The sequence below is a fragment of the Anopheles maculipalpis genome, chromosome X (assembly GCF_943734695.1).
Source record: "Anopheles maculipalpis chromosome X, idAnoMacuDA_375_x, whole genome shotgun sequence".
Classification (NCBI taxonomy): domain Eukaryota; kingdom Metazoa; phylum Arthropoda; class Insecta; order Diptera; family Culicidae; genus Anopheles; species Anopheles maculipalpis.
In genome coordinates, this window is record NC_064870.1 from 224,188 (window position 1) to 243,171 (window position 18,984).

The 18,984-nt window shown below is 45.3% G+C and overlaps 3 protein-coding genes across 3 annotated transcripts in view; 2 read left to right on the forward strand and 1 right to left on the reverse strand.

Annotated features, from left to right (window-relative positions):
• Positions 1 to 7,418, reverse strand: part of LOC126558793 (short-chain dehydrogenase/reductase family 16C member 6-like) — a 63,965-nt gene extending 56,547 nt beyond the window's left edge. Inside the window, exon 1 of the mRNA XM_050214873.1 lies at positions 7,415 to 7,418. The gene's annotated coding sequence lies outside the window, so the exon portion shown is untranslated. The remainder of the gene's footprint in view (positions 1 to 7,414) is intronic.
• The window catches only part of LOC126561470 (thioredoxin-dependent peroxide reductase, mitochondrial-like), a 160,483-nt gene that overhangs the window by 71,686 nt on the left and 69,813 nt on the right, over positions 1 to 18,984 (forward strand). The window lies entirely within an intron of this gene.
• The window catches only part of LOC126561694 (3'-5' RNA helicase YTHDC2-like), a 101,355-nt gene that overhangs the window by 33,834 nt on the left and 48,537 nt on the right, over positions 1 to 18,984 (forward strand). The window lies entirely within an intron of this gene.

Here is an 18,984-nt window from a genome sequence, read left to right on the forward strand (position 1 = left end):
CTAAGCAATTCAACGTACCGTACCCGTTGGAATCCAGGGTGCCGTCTTGTGCGAGTGTCACATCTTAATTGAATCCTACAGTTGATGGTGAACAGCATTACTGAGAAGTAGGTATAGGTGCGAAAACCCCTTGCAAACACAATATCCGCATTTTCGCCAACTGGACGCTCTGTACGGGGATGTACATATGATGTGGGACAGTGAGTACACAGTATGTATGATGGCTTTCTGGTTTCGATTCTGGTGCTACCAACACAATACTGTACTGGACCACCCCAGTCGCAATTTGACCATCGGCGGCAATTGACCATCTATTATGGAGGGTTTTCGTTGCGATTCGCAAACGTACTCTCAGTTGCTCTGAGAGGATCTGCTCTGCTATCTTGTAAAAAGACAGTTTTGAATATAGTACAAAATCCCATTTGGTCCTAAAACATATGTCTGCTAGATGTTTTGCGTACTTATTTCATGTCCTAATGTGTGAAAGTATTTTGTGTGCGTTTGAAGATGTCTCTTAACGACAAGCATCAGATCTTAAAAAAACGGAAATAAATAAAACTTGAGTCTCAGTCTACGATATACAACGTCCCTCACATCATCTGCAAAGGAATGCGACGTTTCAAGAACATAATAGTATAATGACGTAATCCGAATGATACGCTTTGCCAGTTTATGAAAGAACCATTCATATCCTTACCGTTCCCATCTGAGGACATCCTAATATGACATACGTGAACATAAACCATCCGGTAATCAGGTTACTATGCCCAGATGTTGTCCAAATCTAGACAATGTTGCGTACGGGTATCGTTAGCGACAAGATAAGTCAGTCATTAATCCAAGCGGCAAACAACTAGACGAGAACCATAAAACAAGCGAGAGACTATCTAGATCACCCGAGATTGTTAATGGATTGGATGGGCACAATGTGATAGAAAACGGAAGACGTTCGACATAAAAAATATTGCACATTGGCAAAACAGGATGGCCATAATTAGAGCAATTTTTAATTTCCACCTCTAATTGCTGCGCTGTGCTGTGCAGGAACAAATAACCATGGATCGGAAGGCAAGGATCAAGATAGTTTTGATAAACAAACAAAATAAACGAAACGCAGATTAAAGAGGTCCAACATACAAAAAATTATTTCACCATTGTAGGTGTATGTGTCTGTTTGTATAGTGTGAGAACATGGACGGTTTGGCAAGCTAAAACAAACTAGACTTTCTCGGTCATAGCAATGGAGCCGAGGAACCTTGTAGCCAGAAGCGCAATTTATCAACTCGCTCAATCGGTGCATTTTGAGCCAGAAACAAATGGTGCTCGGGTGGTGTACTTTGCTAGAGCCTTTGTATCCGATCGTTTCTGAAGGATTTAGATTTTGTTGTTGTTGTTGATATTTGTGCCAGTGCGTAATACCTTAGTTTGTTAATGTTTGTTAAAATAAAAATTGGGTTAATCTGCTTGTTTGATTCGATCCGTTTAGGGACGATACGATCGGAAATGTTTTTGCTGGGACGGTGATCCTCTAGCTAGGTAGGTGCAAAAAGTAGCATCGTCAAAAGTAGCAACATCAGATAAATGGGGATGATCTTACAACAGAAAAGGAGGACTTCCGGGCTGCTCTGAAGAAAGTGTCATTTAAACATAGATCCTTTCGGTGATCTGAGGAGTTTTTTGTTTCTACTGTTGTTTGTATGTTTGTTTGACGTTAGAGCTACTTTATCGTGACATCTCGTCCTGTAGCGTTGTATCTCCCGATTCGAAGGACGCAATCTGCTACAATCCTACGGTAGGGAGGCTACTGGTAATGAAGACGTAACCCGATTAGACCCGAAAGAGAACCTGTTGACAGAGAAGCAAAAGAAAACGAGAACAGACAGATAAAAGCTTTGCTTGCGCTTTGTCCAGTTCCAGCTATATAATAAGGCATTTGCAGCGTTTCATGTCTATGTTTTCGACAAATAGAGAAAAAAGTCTGTGAGGGGTTTATTTTCTCGATCATTAGAATTACCAGTCAGAACTCGTGTAATGTCTTGCCTACTTCAACGCGTCACGAGAGATCCCTGCTCGTTCGGTATCGTGTCGCACTATTACCAGATCGTTGTCAACGAGGCAAGCCAAAGAAACCCGCGGGACATAATTTATCGTATTTATTGTACAACAAGCTCTGTCCTCAGCACCGTTTGTACTACACAGTTCCAACGGCATTGTACGTCGCCGTCTGCAGCGCGGCTGCCACAGGATAATGTGTCAAACATACAACACAAGACGCGTCCCAAAACATTGCATAAATATTGAGGAAAAAAAGGAAAAAATTTAATGAAAGATAGACAATTGGTAACGATTTAGGATTGTACCGGCAAAAAAGTCAAAAAGTGTCCGGATATTTTTAAACAAAACAACAATAAGAATAAAAACCAACCTGACCTTTTCTTTAAAAGAGATATCAAACTGGACAACTGGCTCGAACGAGATTCTTACTAACAATTGTGCGAATGTGTCCCTTTCCCAGTTCTTCATCTCCTCATCCCAAACAGGGACACAACAGTGCGACAAAAGAACACACATCATGAATAGTGAATATGATGAAATGGTGAAAATGTCGAGCGTTAGCAGTGAGTAATTGAATCGTGAGTAAATTAAACATTGGCAACTGAAAGGCAAAAGGTAACCAGCTCACAGTGGGAAGGCGATTAAGGGGGCTTGTCGCAAAAAAATGTCCCGATTCGCGCACCAAAGAAAGCGACAATCGACAATCGGATAAAATTGGATGATCGGATCAGAAGATTCCTCTGGTTCAAGCTGGCAAACCACGTCACAAAGAACGGCAATAAAAAAAAGAACGTTCTGAAAATCCAACGTGATTCCAAAGATGCAATCAAAGCGAGTAAACGCAAACAAACAAATAAATAAATTAGTTCGGAAGCAGTCTCGGGGATGGTGAAGAACGTGAGGGTCGACTGCTGAAAACAGAAGCTCGGCAGAGAGTGCACCTAAAGTGGCAAGAAAAGCCGTCACCTATTCGTGTTCCAAAAAGACCGTCTCGGTTGCACAAAAGGATAAACGAGGTCTCCACACCCAACAAAAATGCAAGACGTGCAAGGCGAATGTGTTAAAGCGAAGTTGTTTCTTTTGGGGCGGTCGTAAATAACAAACATCCAGCACGAGTGCATCGGTGTAGTCGAGGCTCAGACTCAAAAAAACTATAACCGATATACCCTTTTCCCCATGAGATGAAGGAACTGCACGGCTATCGACCTGGATGTTCTTATCCCTAACTTTGACGAAGTGCATAGTCCGAAGGAGTGGAAAGAAGCAAAAGCAAAAGAAGACGTTGTTGACATCGTTTTTCCACGTGTCAGTAACGATCAGAAAAGTTCGTACAGTGTGTACGGCCGTACACTGGGAACGACCTGGTTCATCGCCCAAGATGTCAACCTCCTTCTACCTTTAGAGGGGATTTTGCACCAAGAACCAAGAATTCTTCGGAAAGCAAGCGTGTTTGTTTGACACAACTTGTGATATTTTTTTCTTGGGAGCCATCCTGGAAATGGTGAGAAGGTGTTCTTTTGCTGACATTTTGCTAACCCAACAGGACTGAAGAGGTGTCCTCAGAGAAAGATTCCCAGCGGTTGGAGAGCGCTTGATAAATGATTTGGCGTTTAACTCGCCTCCATTTGAAGTAAAAAAAAAAAACACACACACACACCGGAAATCCCGGGGTAGCATCGAATTTTCGGGAAAAGAGCTCATAACGCATAAAGGACGGAACCAACAAAAATCCAACAGCATTCCTCGTTGGTGCAGAACTACCCTGATTCGGTACAAATTGAGAAACAAGACCTGCCAGGGCTCGGCACCCCCACCATTCGCTGGCGTGCTGTTTCGTTTAAAGGGCAAGAGGTTTTGCAAAGATTTTGCACGTTCGGCAAATGTCTGCATTATGCATGACATCCTCTGTGTGAGCAAACTGGAAAGATAGGGAACTGCTTTATCAGCATTTGGTTGGGAGTAAAACAAGCGATTTGGGCCGAAAAATGATATCTTACCCTAAGAGCCCCCATGACGTCGCGTTGTTGGTTGTTGTGCGAATGGTTTCCATTACTGAGCCTGGAAAATTCATGTTTAATATCGCTTGTTCGTGGTGATGCGTTTTCGTTCTCCTTTTTTTTTAATACCAAGAGAGTGAGTTTTCCGTTTTTATAAGAATGCATAGCAAAACAGTGTAATATGTTGTTAGATGATTTTTTATGTTCAAAGAGAAGCGAATTTCAAAGTATTTCAAGTATGGGGCCAGGATTTTCTCTTGTGGTGTATAAAATACTTAACATTTGTGTAATTTTCTTGATTTTTCTAGATTTGGATGACTATTTTTCCTCACAGGATATGCGGAATTCAAAATTTTAGTTGGGTTTCAAATGGTATACAAAATAGCAAAACAAAAGGGAAAACCATAACAATTTCCAATACCGTTGACTCCTTCGGCTTGTGGTGTTAGCACACCATCCGCAATAAAACATATTTCCTTGCTTTCCTCACATTTTTCGACCCGCATCTCGGCAACTCCATCAGCTTTGGCGTGTAACCTTAACAAGTTTTCCATGCTCAAGTTTCCATGTGTAACTGCAATGCCCGTAAGGGAAACCCCATCTTATGGTGTGAGCGTAGCAAGCAGGCAAAAGGAAATCTAAACAAATACCCTTAAGAGAGATACACCATTTACGAAGCCGCGGTGGGAGTTGATGGTAGCGGGAATCGGTGGCGGCAACGGGAAGGAAATAGCGCTATGGCGGACGTCTTTTTTTCTTATCATCCCACCACCCTACTTGTCATCCAGCGGAATGTAGGGGGTGGGGGTGGTGGCGGTGGATGGAGAAAGAAAGGAAAAACAGAAAAGCAAAACCGTTCCGAATCAATGCGCAGCAAAACGAGCATCGATTTGAGAAGCCCACCCACTCCTTATGACGTCCCCTTTTCTCTATAAGGGACTATAAGGGAGCTCTGTTGGGGCAGAAAGATGGATAACTGATGATAATGAGCAGTTGATGATACCTTCGAGTGTTGATTTCTTCCGTCCTGCTATTTGTTTACGTAATTCGAGAAAGCACTGGGAGTCCTTGCCTTGGCAGGAATTTAATTCGCTATGCGTTCAAAACAGTGGTGGGGAGGGGGGTGTGCGGGAGTGGGGCTTTATAAAGGATAGGGAAGACTTCTTGGTCAGCACACGATTTTCCTTGGTACACGGATCTCCTTGGCAGTTTGGTGTAATGGCTGCGGTAGACTTGGCAAGAACAAATATGACACGGCAAATAAATCATATGCTTCCGGTGGCATTTTCTTTAATTTGTAGAAGACAGGGAGGGAAGAATATGCGGGATGTGGATGCAAAACGAAAGCATAAGAGCATTGTTTGTACGCGCGGTGAAAAGTTGCGAACAGCAACAACATGACACGGGATAAGTTAGGCCGAATTTTCATAATAAGTCTTGAGGGCCGCAGTTTTGCAGTGCACGAGTTGCTCAACAATTTTTTTAGTGTTTTTGGCTGAGCGGATTATGGCAGCAGCACAATCGTGAAACTGTTGCACCACGTGTGGCCAAAGATCCAGGGTACGGAAGTCGCCCGGATCAAGGCCGGAGGACGGTTAAGCCGACGGATTGGGTCTTGCCTACTAACCCTGGTACGCCTTAAGCATGCAAAGCCAGGAAGGAAGCAGATGTAGTCTATTGTGTCTTTTTTTTTATTCATAAAGGACGGCCAGGCCGTATTGCTAAAGTCTATTGTGTTGTCAATGACACAATGTCTTCAATGACTCCTATCGTTCACTAGACATCACTTTGGCTTGGTTTAAATAAAGCAAGCTTCTTTATCCATAGCTGAAAGCGTTATTTAAGGAGATTAGTTCACACGACGAGGTGTTGTGTATTTAGGCTGCAGATTTGCTTAAACTAATTCGCTAGAAATCGAAGACAATTGTAAGATAGTTTTTGTTTTTGAAACAAAAATCCAATTCCCAAACATTTGCCGAGAGCTGTGATAATATTAAAACAACTTGTTTTTAAGCAAACAACTGGCATGCTTTTGGTGGTTAATTTACGTACGTTTAATTTGATTCGTTACAGTTAACTCGCCTTTTTGTAAACAAACAACTGGTAATGATATTTCTGTTCCAAAATAATAACTGCTCATGTGAGGCTGATAAGATCGACGCCGCTTGTTGACCTGTTTTCTCTATATAGAGGCCCGTTATACCTATATCGAGGCACATGAGCTCCCATTACCGGAATCAGGCCGATCGATCTTAACGCTATTGTAGTCTTTTGGGTTAGTTTTTTTTTTGTTGTTATTTTTGTTTTGTTTCTTTGTAGAATTCAACGGACCATATATGGCCCCCTTAAAGAGACTTTTTTTACGTTTTACATTTATAGTTAACATTTACATTCATAAAGTAATTGGCCGTACTGTACGTATACAATAAAGGAACGTAGAGCGCAACAGGTCTGGTTCAAAACTATCACACACGGCGTTGAATTCGCGGTACACGACGAGGAACGGATCAGAGGCGCCAAATCGAGTACAACGTTCCTCAACGTCAAGAAGTGATATAGCACGGAGCGATCTAGCCGGGGCGTAAATGTTGATTGCAGAGAGCAGCGCCGGCGAGTCGATGCGATTGTCAAGTCTCTGCGCGTTATAATTCGTTATAATTAATTATAATTTCAGCCACTTCAAACCCAAGTAACGCGCAACGTCCATTGTAGTGCACCTGGATACTTCAGCCACGCAGCGCAAACCGTGTAAATTTACGCTGGATGGATTCCAGGCGAGCCAACGAGCGTGCCAATATGGCAAGAGCGTGCCAACACCACGGATGAGTAATCCACAACAGACCGAACTAATAAGCATCTTAACGGCAATCGGGTCGGTAAAATAGCGCGCAAGCTTCTTCAGAATGCCAACTAACTGATTGCCCTTAGCGACGATGTGCTCCAGCTATTCATGATGGCAAACATAACCACAACGCACTTATCGACGCATATATCCAAGCTATTCGTACAGTACCAGGAGTGGAACGCGCTGAGAACATTCTGGAGATGCAGCTGATCTTCCTGGTTGCGACCAAGGTTGCTTCCTTGTGACACTCCTGAAGACCCGTTGATACGAGAGGTTTGGTCCCCCCCTCTTCATACGATACGAACGGTCGGTGAGGTAGGACCGCATCCAGTTCAGCATTTGTCACAGAAGACCAAGAACCTGAAGCTTGGCGAGCAGCAACGAATGCGGAACACTGTCAAAAGCTGCCTTGATGTCCGTATAGATCGCATGGATTTGAAAGCCTGCATCGATGGTCCTGTGGCAGATGCTGACAAACTCAACCAGATTTGTGGAAGTCGAGCGCTTGGGGACAAACCCTTGCTGAGCAGTGGTAGGTAGTTTGAGGCAGCAGCAAGAAGTGGCTCGTACATGAGCAGCTCCAATTTTTTTGCGTTGGCGCAAAGTGATGTAATTCCGCGATAGTTAGACACGTTTGATTTGTCGCCTTTTTTGTGTACCGGAATAGACACGAGGTTTTCCAACAGGCTGGGTAAACACCCAATCTCAAAGAATCCCGAAAAAATGCGACTAATATGGGGCCAACAGCGGTGACGCAGCGTTTCAGTATGGATGGTGGAATGTCATCTAGACCCGGAGCGATCGAGGGTTTTAGTCAATTAATGGCCCTGATGTCCGATGACGTTTTAATAATTGCAAACGAGGAACCTTGGCATCTAGAGGAAACGTTTAGTAATGCATTACTTATCTTCCTTTCATCTGTGACCTCCAGAAGAAACGTGTCGGCAAAGTGCGCAGTAAAGATATCACACACATCAGATGGTGACCTCCCATGACACCCATTGAAACTAACGCAATTAGGATAAGTGGAAGATTTCCATTTGGAGTTGATGAAGCTCCAAAGCGCTCGAGGGTTCCGCCGAGAACGTGTACCTAGATTGCGGACGTGCGCCATGTAGCGGATTTTGTTGTAGCATAGGTACACAGAGTGTGCTGTGTTGTAGTCGCGTCGTGATATGTTACACCTTAGTGTGCGATACTCGCGAGAAACTGCTCCCTTGGCTGGTTTTAACCTTCGAAGAGTCCGATCGCTCCAGGGTGGACCACGTCTAGGGCACCTTGTTGGTGTGCATTCATTCAGCGCATGAGACATGAAAAGCGCGAAACTATCGACAGCAAGGTCAAGGCAAGGTAATTCGAGCAATCAAAGCCAGCAGCGAACGAGGAGATCTTCTCTGCAAGTCTGCTCATATCTGTGCGCGCGTGATCGAGGCGTGGTGTTGTTGAGGGGACTGCCAAGTCCACATGTGGTGCCGAGAGAACCATCCTCTAACTATCCTATATATCCTCTTGGGGGATGAAATCAGTCTATAGGAAGCAGTGGTGTACAGCAGGCAACTATTGGTGAGCAGGCGGATGCAGCAACACTGTTCGCAAATACTAGGTCCACAATACGTCCCAGGGAATATGAGCAACTATTCAGCTGAATGAGCGCGCTGATGCATCCTGTCAGAAGCTGCGCAGAAAGTGCGGAGCGCGTTTGCGACTCATAAGACAAAAACGGCAAGTCCGGTTCAGGCCGAACAGCACCAGGATATGTCTGGTGGGTTAAAGTCCCCCAGCAGCAGGATGCCATCGCCAGGGTTAACAGCCGAGCATAACGGACTGATGCATTCTTCAAGTTCACGTAGCGTTGATGCAATCACGGATAGCTTAGGAGGAAGATAAGCCGCAAAGATAATAAGACGAGTATTCCCGAGCTGGACAATGTTAGTTCGAGTGACGAATGCTCCGTTGGAAATACCCGTAACATCAGAGAGCGAGAGCAAGCAATCAAAACACCACCCCCGCGAGAGCATGTTGCTATACTACGATCGCAACGGTAAACTCGATAGCTATCGTCAAACAGAATCGATGTAGCTAGGCTAGGGAACGAGCCAGGTTTCTGTGAGTCGGAAGCCGAAACCGCAAGCCAACACTCTTTAGTTTTCAAACGTATTCCTCGCACATTTTGGTAGTAGAACGTTACAGTAGTGTACGGTGCGTGGTACGTAGTAGACGCAGGATTGAAACGGGTGCTATTTCGTGGCGGGTTAACAATTGATGACAAATGATTAACCGTGAAAAAAACGATTGAGTGTATATTAGTGCAGATTCGGAGTGGTTGTGCGGTTTGCTTGAGACGGACCAACAACCAGTGTCGAATTTGCAGGATCAGTGGTTTCGTCCAGTGTGTGGTTGCTCAGTTGAATGGAAGCACATGCAGCAATGCATAGAGCAGCAAGCGTTGGTGTGCGTGTCGTGAGATTACGGTCGGCGGTGCTCAGTGTATGAAAGTAGTGTATGTGCATGAAAGCGGTGTCTTGTAGTGGCCGGTGTGCGTGTCGTGAGTCTGCGGCTGTAAGTTTATGGTGTGCGTGACTTGAAGTGGTGACTAGTAGTAAAAGGAGTGGTGATGATCACGTAACTGAGACGGGAAGAACTTTCGGACACCAACACCAACGAGCCAAGTGGCTGGAGTGAGAGCCATGTCCCGGAGGATCGCAGGGACTCTCACTTTAAATGACAACCAGTTCATGGTGTCAACGTTTGCTCCGCTCCTCAACAAGCAGTATTACAGTATATCATTTACAGTAGTGTACGGTGCGTGGTACGTAGTAGACGCAGGATTGAAACGGGTGCTATTTCGTGGCGGGTTAACAATTGATGACAAATGATTAACCGTGAAAAAAACGATTGAGTGTATATTAGTGCAGATTCGGAGTGGTTGTGCGGTTTGCTTGAGACGGACCATCAACCAGTGTCGAATTTGCAGGATCAGTGGTTTCGTCCAGTGTGTGGTTGCTCAGTTGAATGGAAGCACATGCAGCAATGCATAGAGCAGCAAGCGTTGGTGTGTGTGTCGTGAGATTACGGTCGGCGGTGCTCAGTGTATGAAAGTAGTGTATGTGCATGAAAGCGGTGTCTTGTAGTGGCCGGTGTGCGTGTCGTGAGTCTGCGGCTGTAAGTTTATGGTGTGCGTGACTTGAAGTGGTGACTAGTAGTAAAAGGAGTGGTGATGATCACGTAACTGAGACGGGAAGAACTTTCGGACACCAACACCAACGAGCCAAGTGGCTGGAGTGAGAGCCATGTCCCGGAGGATCGCAGGGACTCTCACTTTAAATGACAACCAGTTCATGGTGTCAACGTTTGCTCCGCTCCTCAACAAGCAGTATTACAGTATATCATTTACAGTAGTGTACGGTGCGTGGTACGTAGTAGACGCAGGATTGAAACGGGTGCTATTTCGTGGCGGGTTAACAATTGATGACAAATGATTAACCGTGAAAAAAACGATTGAGTGTATATTAGTGCAGATTCGGAGTGGTTGTGCGGTTTGCTTGAGACGGACCAACAACCAGTGTCGAATTTGCAGGATCAGTGGTTTCGTCCAGTGTGTGGTTGCTCAGTTGAATGGAAGCACATGCAGCAATGCATAGAGCAGCAAGCGTTGGTGTGTGTGTCGTGAGATTACGGTCGGCGGTGCTCAGTGTATGAAAGTAGTGTATGTGTATGAAAGCGGTGTCTTGTAGTGGCCGGTGTGCGTGTCGTGAGTCTGCGGCTGTAAGTTTATGGTGTGCGTGACTTGAAGTGGTGACTAGTAGTAAAAGGAGTGGTGATGATCACGTAACTGAGACGGGAAGAACTTTCGGACACCAACACCAACGAGCCAAGTGGCTGGAGTGAGAGCCATGTCCCGGAGGATCGCAGGGACTCTCACTTTAAATGACAACCAGTTCATGGTGTCAACGTTTGCTCCGCTCCTCAACAAGCAGTATTACAGTATATCATTTACAGTAGTGTACGGTGCGTGGTACGTAGTAGACGCAGGATTGAAACGGGTGCTATTTCGTGGCGGGTTAACAATTGATGACAAATGATTAACCGTGAAAAAAACGATTGAGTGTATATTAGTGCAGATTCGGAGTGGTTGTGCGGTTTGCTTGAGACGGACCATCAACCAGTGTCGAATTTGCAGGATCAGTGGTTTCGTCCAGTGTGTGGTTGCTCAGTTGAATGGAAGCACATGCAGCAATGCATAGAGCAGCAAGCGTTGGTGTGTGTGTCGTGAGATTACGGTCGGCGGTGCTCAGTGTATGAAAGTAGTGTATGTGCATGAAAGCGGTGTCTTGTAGTGGCCGGTGTGCGTGTCGTGAGTCTGCGGCTGTAAGTTTATGGTGTGCGTGACTTGAAGTGGTGACTAGTAGTAAAAGGAGTGGTGATGATCACGTAACTGAGACGGGAAGAACTTTCGGACACCAACACCAACGAGCCAAGTGGCTGGAGTGAGAGCCATGTCCCGGAGGATCGCAGGGACTCTCACTTTAAATGACAACCAGTTCATGGTGTCAACGTTTGCTCCGCTCCTCAACAAGCAGTATTACAGTATATCATTTACAGTAGTGTACGGTGCGTGGTACGTAGTAGACGCAGGATTGAAACGGGTGCTATTTCGTGGCGGGTTAACAATTGATGACAAATGATTAACCGTGAAAAAAACGATTGAGTGTATATTAGTGCAGATTCGGAGTGGTTGTGCGGTTTGCTTGAGACGGACCATCAACCAGTGTCGAATTTGCAGGATCAGTGGTTTCGTCCAGTGTGTGGTTGCTCAGTTGAATGGAAGCACATGCAGCAATGCATAGAGCAGCAAGCGTTGGTGTGTGTGTCGTGAGATTACGGTCGGCGGTGCTCAGTGTATGAAAGTAGTGTATGTGCATGAAAGCGGTGTCTTGTAGTGGCCGGTGTGCGTGTCGTGAGTCTGCGGCTGTAAGTTTATGGTGTGCGTGACTTGAAGTGGTGACTAGTAGTAAAAGGAGTGGTGATGATCACGTAACTGAGACGGGAAGAACTTTCGGACACCAACACCAACGAGCCAAGTGGCTGGAGTGAGAGCCATGTCCCGGAGGATCGCAGGGACTCTCACTTTAAATGACAACCAGTTCATGGTGTCAACGTTTGCTCCGCTCCTCAACAAGCAGTATTACAGTATATCATTTACAGTAGTGTACGGTGCGTGGTACGTAGTAGACGCAGGATTGAAACGGGTGCTATTTCGTGGCGGGTTAACAATTGATGACAAATGATTAACCGTGAAAAAAACGATTGAGTGTATATTAGTGCAGATTCGGAGTGGTTGTGCGGTTTGCTTGAGACGGACCATCAACCAGTGTCGAATTTGCAGGATCAGTGGTTTCGTCCAGTGTGTGGTTGCTCAGTTGAATGGAAGCACATGCAGCAATGCATAGAGCAGCAAGCGTTGGTGTGTGTGTCGTGAGATTACGGTCGGCGGTGCTCAGTGTATGAAAGTAGTGTATGTGCATGAAAGCGGTGTCTTGTAGTGGCCGGTGTGCGTGTCGTGAGTCTGCGGCTGTAAGTTTATGGTGTGCGTGACTTGAAGTGGTGACTAGTAGTAAAAGGAGTGGTGATGATCACGTAACTGAGACGGGAAGAACTTTCGGACACCAACACCAACGAGCCAAGTGGCTGGAGTGAGAGCCATGTCCCGGAGGATCGCAGGGACTCTCACTTTAAATGACAACCAGTTCATGGTGTCAACGTTTGCTCCGCTCCTCAACAAGCAGTATTACAGTATATCATTTACAGTAGTGTACGGTGCGTGGTACGTAGTAGACGCAGGATTGAAACGGGTGCTATTTCGTGGCGGGTTAACAATTGATGACAAATGATTAACCGTGAAAAAAACGATTGAGTGTATATTAGTGCAGATTCGGAGTGGTTGTGCGGTTTGCTTGAGACGGACCATCAACCAGTGTCGAATTTGCAGGATCAGTGGTTTCGTCCAGTGTGTGGTTGCTCAGTTGAATGGAAGCACATGCAGCAATGCATAGAGCAGCAAGCGTTGGTGTGTGTGTCGTGAGATTACGGTCGGCGGTGCTCAGTGTATGAAAGTAGTGTATGTGCATGAAAGCGGTGTCTTGTAGTGGCCGGTGTGCGTGTCGTGAGTCTGCGGCTGTAAGTTTATGGTGTGCGTGACTTGAAGTGGTGACTAGTAGTAAAAGGAGTGGTGATGATCACGTAACTGAGACGGGAAGAACTTTCGGACACCAACACCAACGAGCCAAGTGGCTGGAGTGAGAGCCATGTCCCGGAGGATCGCAGGGACTCTCACTTTAAATGACAACCATTTCATGGTGTCAACGTTTGCTCCGCTTGTCAACAAGCAGTATGCAATTACGTCATGGGTGGCCAAACGACGCTTCACAAAGGCTACCACTTGGTCCACGGTGACGGCAGTATAAAGATGGGACAGTCTGATCCAAATCCTATTCACGACCGGCTCAGGAACCACGGCACTAAGCCGTGGATGGCTGTGTTAGTATGAGGCGAGGTTGCCGCATAAAACTGACCGTCATGATTGTATACATTTGCTTTGAAAATAATAACCTTAATTTTTGCATCATCAACCACCTCCTCAAAAGTCCGATCGCGTTAATACGCTCTTAATTCATCTTGGTTCTTTTTTTCGTTGTTCTCTCATTTCAACCAAGCAAAAAAATGTTACGGTAATCCCTTAAAACACGGACACACATAGGAAATTGAGAAAAAAAAACAACACAAAAACCAAGTTCAGAATTTGGACTCGTCCTTCGAACAATGGCATTAGCATCTTAATCATCCTTGTGCCGGGGCGAACCCGAACAGCTTCATCCATAATCACCATTGTCGTAATGTAAAGGGCACCCAAATTGAAGTTAAGTACCAGGTGAAAACAACGGGCTACATACGGGAGAATCATCTTCAATACACACACACGCACGGCGGAAATTTGAGGATGTCGAACACAATAGCTGAGGACCAAGGATGACCATATACTCAACCTGAGCAGCTAGGGCAGTGTGTTTGTTCTATTATTAACAAGTCGTGCTGGGCCTGTAAGTGGGTTTACGGAGATTTTTGTTTTGCTCGGGACTTTGATACGGCTCTCGGAATTAGAGCTAGGGCAAAGTCTTGAGGTACCATCGACGTAATGCTTCAATTTTCCATTACGGTTTCGGTAGGTAAACAGGATTATTAGGGTAGCTTTCCCAAGTTTTGCGGAATCGGTGCGAACAATAATAGAATTCCGGCGCGTTAGATGAAGCGTCAATTTCTCCCACGAGCTATCTACTCACATCAAAGGATTTTTTTATTACTATTACCTTGGTGATCGGTAACGTTTTCAAGGACACACATACCCACATAAGGAACTTGAAATATTTTTTAGGATTTGATATCTGGTTTGACGAAGAAAAAGCATGCTTCCGATTTAAAGTGACAATATTGCTCCCGTATGTGTGGCACCAAACATGTGTCAAACGTATGTGTGACGAAACAAAGATACAAGATGGCTGCAAAGAAGTTACACAACCAGAGGTAAGCGAAAAGCCTCGGCAGGGCATGAAGTGAAGAGAATGATACGTATCCTATCCCATTTTCCGGTGCTCCTGATAGAGATCTCTTCTCGGCCCAGGTTGCCTAATGATCCGAATCCGATTACTCGTCGATACACCTTTCCCAGTCCAGGTATCTTGCATGTAGCCTATCGTTCGGACAACAGCCTGGGGTTACACTAAAGAAGGAAAACGGCATGGTACACTTGCGCAACCGAATAATTCTAAGATAGAGTCCATTAGGAACACACATTACACGTGAACCTACCTGAGAGATCCATTTCGCAGCCGGTGCGGAAATGCAACAGAAATTGAACGTTTGGGTTGATCGAAAACCGTGCCGAAAATTGGTTGCTAGCTTGGCTGCCATTGATTTGGCGAGGCTAAGAAACCTCTCCTCCATAAATCGGATTACGTGTCATCCGAGGAGCGCTGTAACCGATTGGACCTTAGGTCTACCTTAAGCTTCATGCGGCTGTTTGCCGCAAAACCTTCGCCGAATGTAATATGCTAATCAGCTATGAAAATGGTTCGATTTTGGAGAGGAAAACACGGGTCACTTTGGTTGAGTTGCTACTGGAGAAACAGTGCATAGGCTGGATGATGAAACAAAATGATCATCCTGCCGACATGTTGTAAGCTGTGTTGACTGTGTCCTAAATAGACTGAGACTGCATATCAGCAAGGTGTGCTAAGAAACATGTGTAATCGTTACCTTGTTATTGGTCGATTATTATTGCCAACAAGACAGTTCTTCTCCCTACTCCTATACTTAGCCACCACATCTTTCTAATTGGAGGCTTTTTGCGATCTGTTTTGTGTATATTAACCACCCCCCAGAGGTATGCCAAAAATGTTCCTCAGAAATCAAACTGAAGGTGGTCTTTTCCAGGCCTCCATTCAACTTCCTAAACCGATTCGTTCAACCGGTACGAATTCCCTTCCCAACGTTAAGCTATGGCAAAAAAATATCTATCCCGATGGTAATGGCTCCAATTACGGACAAATATTTTCATAACAGAGCCAGAGTCCCTCACGGCTTTAGAAGATACCCAATAAAGAAATGTTCAGGTATCGCGTCGTATTGCATCCGTAACAAGAGCCCAAAATTGCAGGACTCGACCCTCCATTCCCCAAACGAGTGCACAAAGCTGGGGGGAGGGGAGGTAGTGTTCATTCATTGCTTGTTAAACAAGCATCATCCTACCGTCGGCGTGTTTCGTGTGGCTGGTGTCACATCTCGGTGATGCTCTCGCTGGTCGGGATTTTTATGCTTTGTGAGGACAACACGCTCAGAAGCTGCCTAAGAGGGAAAATGCCGACGGGTAGATAACTATACTCGGATTACACACGATGTGCTGTTCCGTCGATTCTGTCAAAGGTTGAGGTGTTTGTGAGTGCTTGTGTGTGGCAGCATCCACGTCGATAAATTGGATCAATCTGAAGTATGTAATTTTAAATCATAATTCAAAAGTTGTGTTTGCTCGAATTACTTGACGACTCCCAAACTTGACGACTTTCATGTTGTCTCCCGTGCTAACAATTAACTTCATGTCTGTGCGTCATACGGTACGATGCGCTAGAAACCTGGCCCGAATCTTTCCATCCAATGTTATTAGCACAAGCTGAACGCTTTTCGCATCACAGCGTGACTTTGATTGACAACTTCAAACTTCGTTCCGGAGTTGACATGTATAAACATCTGATAGCCGTTCCCATACGCCGCGTGTGCCCTTCTGTTTTGCTCCAAATCATCGCTTATGTTGCACACAATCATCACCTGAGAGACACAATGTGATTACTAAAAACAAGACGAAAAGGAATACGACAACAGAACAGAAAAGCGATCCTTATGCTTTGATATGACAACAGACAGCGGGGAGTGAATGAGAAGTGGGGAAATCCAACATGGAAAAACGCAACATCCACGCAAAGAAACTGTAACAATGCAAGAATCAGTCGTGAGAGAATATCGGCATCCTACTGTAAGGACCGGATTGGTACAGATGGAGAAAAAAATCAATAAAATAAACGAACGCGGCAGGGTAGCAACGGCATTTTAAAGTTGCGCGACAGAACCAGCGTGCAGTCGTTAATTCGTTGAATTAAAATCGCGTCGTTTCGGAGTCGTTAAAGTCGTACGGCGTGACGCTCGTCCCTGTTAGGAACCTCTTTCCATTCGGTGCTGGGTGGTGCTCTGAAAGGATTCGGTTGATGGGATACGAGGTAACAGCAACTATGGTGCGACTGTTGTACCAACTTGCACCAGCATTGTTTTCGGGAGGATCGGGATTGGCCCACCAGCAGTGCCCAGAGAGGAACCATTGTTCGGGAAACACAGTAGCGTTTCTATGTTTTCAGCAACTTCATACCGATGTGCGCAAGGTGACCTCGTGACACGCGAGTGACAACAGTACTTTGCCGGAGTGTTCTTACAGTTTGAAATTAGTCCACCTCCCCCCCCCCCTCCCTCCCTCTCAACGGAGAGCAAGAGAGAACTAAGCCTTTTCGAGCCGTTTATGGTTACAGAAGCGTCTCTCGGTTGCTTGTTGCGATATTGCTTTGCTATATTAGTGAGCTCTTGACACATGTCTGAAGCAAGACATTCGAGGCTCATATGGTTCCACTTTAACGGTCGTCCAGGCAATTGGACGCAACGGGTCACTTGTGGCACACGTGTATATCAGTGTTATTCGATCGTCTTAAGAGTGGCCTGATCTAACATCCGGTGTCCGAAAAGGGAACACAGCCACGGCACGCAAGAGCAAAAAACCTACACGTGTCCAGGCAGTTTAGAAAATGTGGCCAATGTCCGCACCCGCGTTCGGTCGTTTTAATCATGCTCTCAGAAGAAGCGATCCCGGCGTGCTCAAGCTGCTTCAAACGTCTACCCGATGCTTGGCAATGGTCGGCAGCTCTGGTAGGGGTATTCAATTTCAGTTCCGGTCCCCGTGAAGACCAACGAGTGCTGTAGACACAAATTGCTAGACCCGTCGGCATGATGGAATGGTTGGATGCTGCAAGTTTTTGGTTTTAGATTATACTTTAGCAATATTTCAGCGTCATCTCTTCAATTATTCCTCCTGGTTAGCAAAAGCGTAATATCGGCCGTTTTTCAAAATATTTTGAAAAGAAGTGATGCACATTCAGGCATCAGTAAAAAATCAGTCTCCTAAAAACGTCCCATCCCGAGCAAAGCTACATTGCGCACAGACAGATTATATATGTATATCCTATCCACCCTCCGACTAAGCCTGAAGAACTACTTATACACTATCAGTGCGACAAGACAATCTTCGTCGGAATCTTGTCGGCTGGATATGGATATGGATGCGCAACACAACAATGTATCGGGGCACGAATTACTACCACAGCCAGCAACCAACCACGAGTGGTGGGTGGGAAAATCGGCGTTAACTTAGAATCCGTTGCATACTACTATATGACACTGGCTTATGATATATCTTGTTGTATATTATTGGCAATGGGCAACCGCAAAATAAACCTATTTAATTTTAGCCAATTATGTGTTTGGAGCCACTGTTTTTTGTTTGCTGGTGTTTTTGTAACTGGTGTAACAACACCAGAAAACTGGTGTCGTAACACTTTTTTTTTGTTACTGGTGACTTTGTCTTTCTTGGTGGTTGATTTGTTTGTTGACAATAGTGTATTTGTTAGCAGGGTATTTCTAGCAGTATTTAGCAATTTTAAATAGTTTGTGTGTGTGTGTGTGTGTGTGTGTGTGTGTGTGTGTGTGTGTGTGTGTGTGTGTGTGTGTGTGTGTGTGTGTGTGTGTGTGTGTGTGTGTGTGTGTGTGTGTGTGTGTGTGTGTGTGTGGAGAAGGGCGGAGTGGGGCATCCTACGATAGTTGGACGTCATTGGTAAGGATTCAGACTACCGACCAATCCAACGAAAGTGAGAGTAGTTTCGAGAGTTGTTGATTGAGATGTTAATTAGAAGTAGGCTTGAGGTTAGACGTTCGCCTTATTTCGTCACACACTTCATTTCGTACGGCGAGCAAGAGCACACCGCCTTATGCAATTCGGATACTGCATACCGGATCCTGCATACAAGATACCTATCCTGTAGCTTCCACCACAATGTGGGGCATGATGTATTCGTTTAACAAAAATATTTTCATAAGCTTTTAATAGGTGTAACGACAAGATGTTAAATCTGTCAAATTCCTGTCCTTTCCCAGTCCACACAGTCCCAGTCAATTAATGAGATTCGAGATACATCATCAGGTCATCTTAGGTGCCTGGTGACATATTAAAATTAAAATCAAAACCAAGATCACAAAGTCTATATAAATAAAATTATACACAAATATGTACAAGGGACGGTGGTGTAGGCGGCAGCGGCGCCGGTCTTTAAACGGCAGGACCGGGGTTCAGATCCCATCCGGACCGTCCCCCCGTAGTGAGGACTGGCTGATTAACTACGTGGTATCGGCAAGTCTAGTGAGCCATTTCGATGGCCGGCATGACCT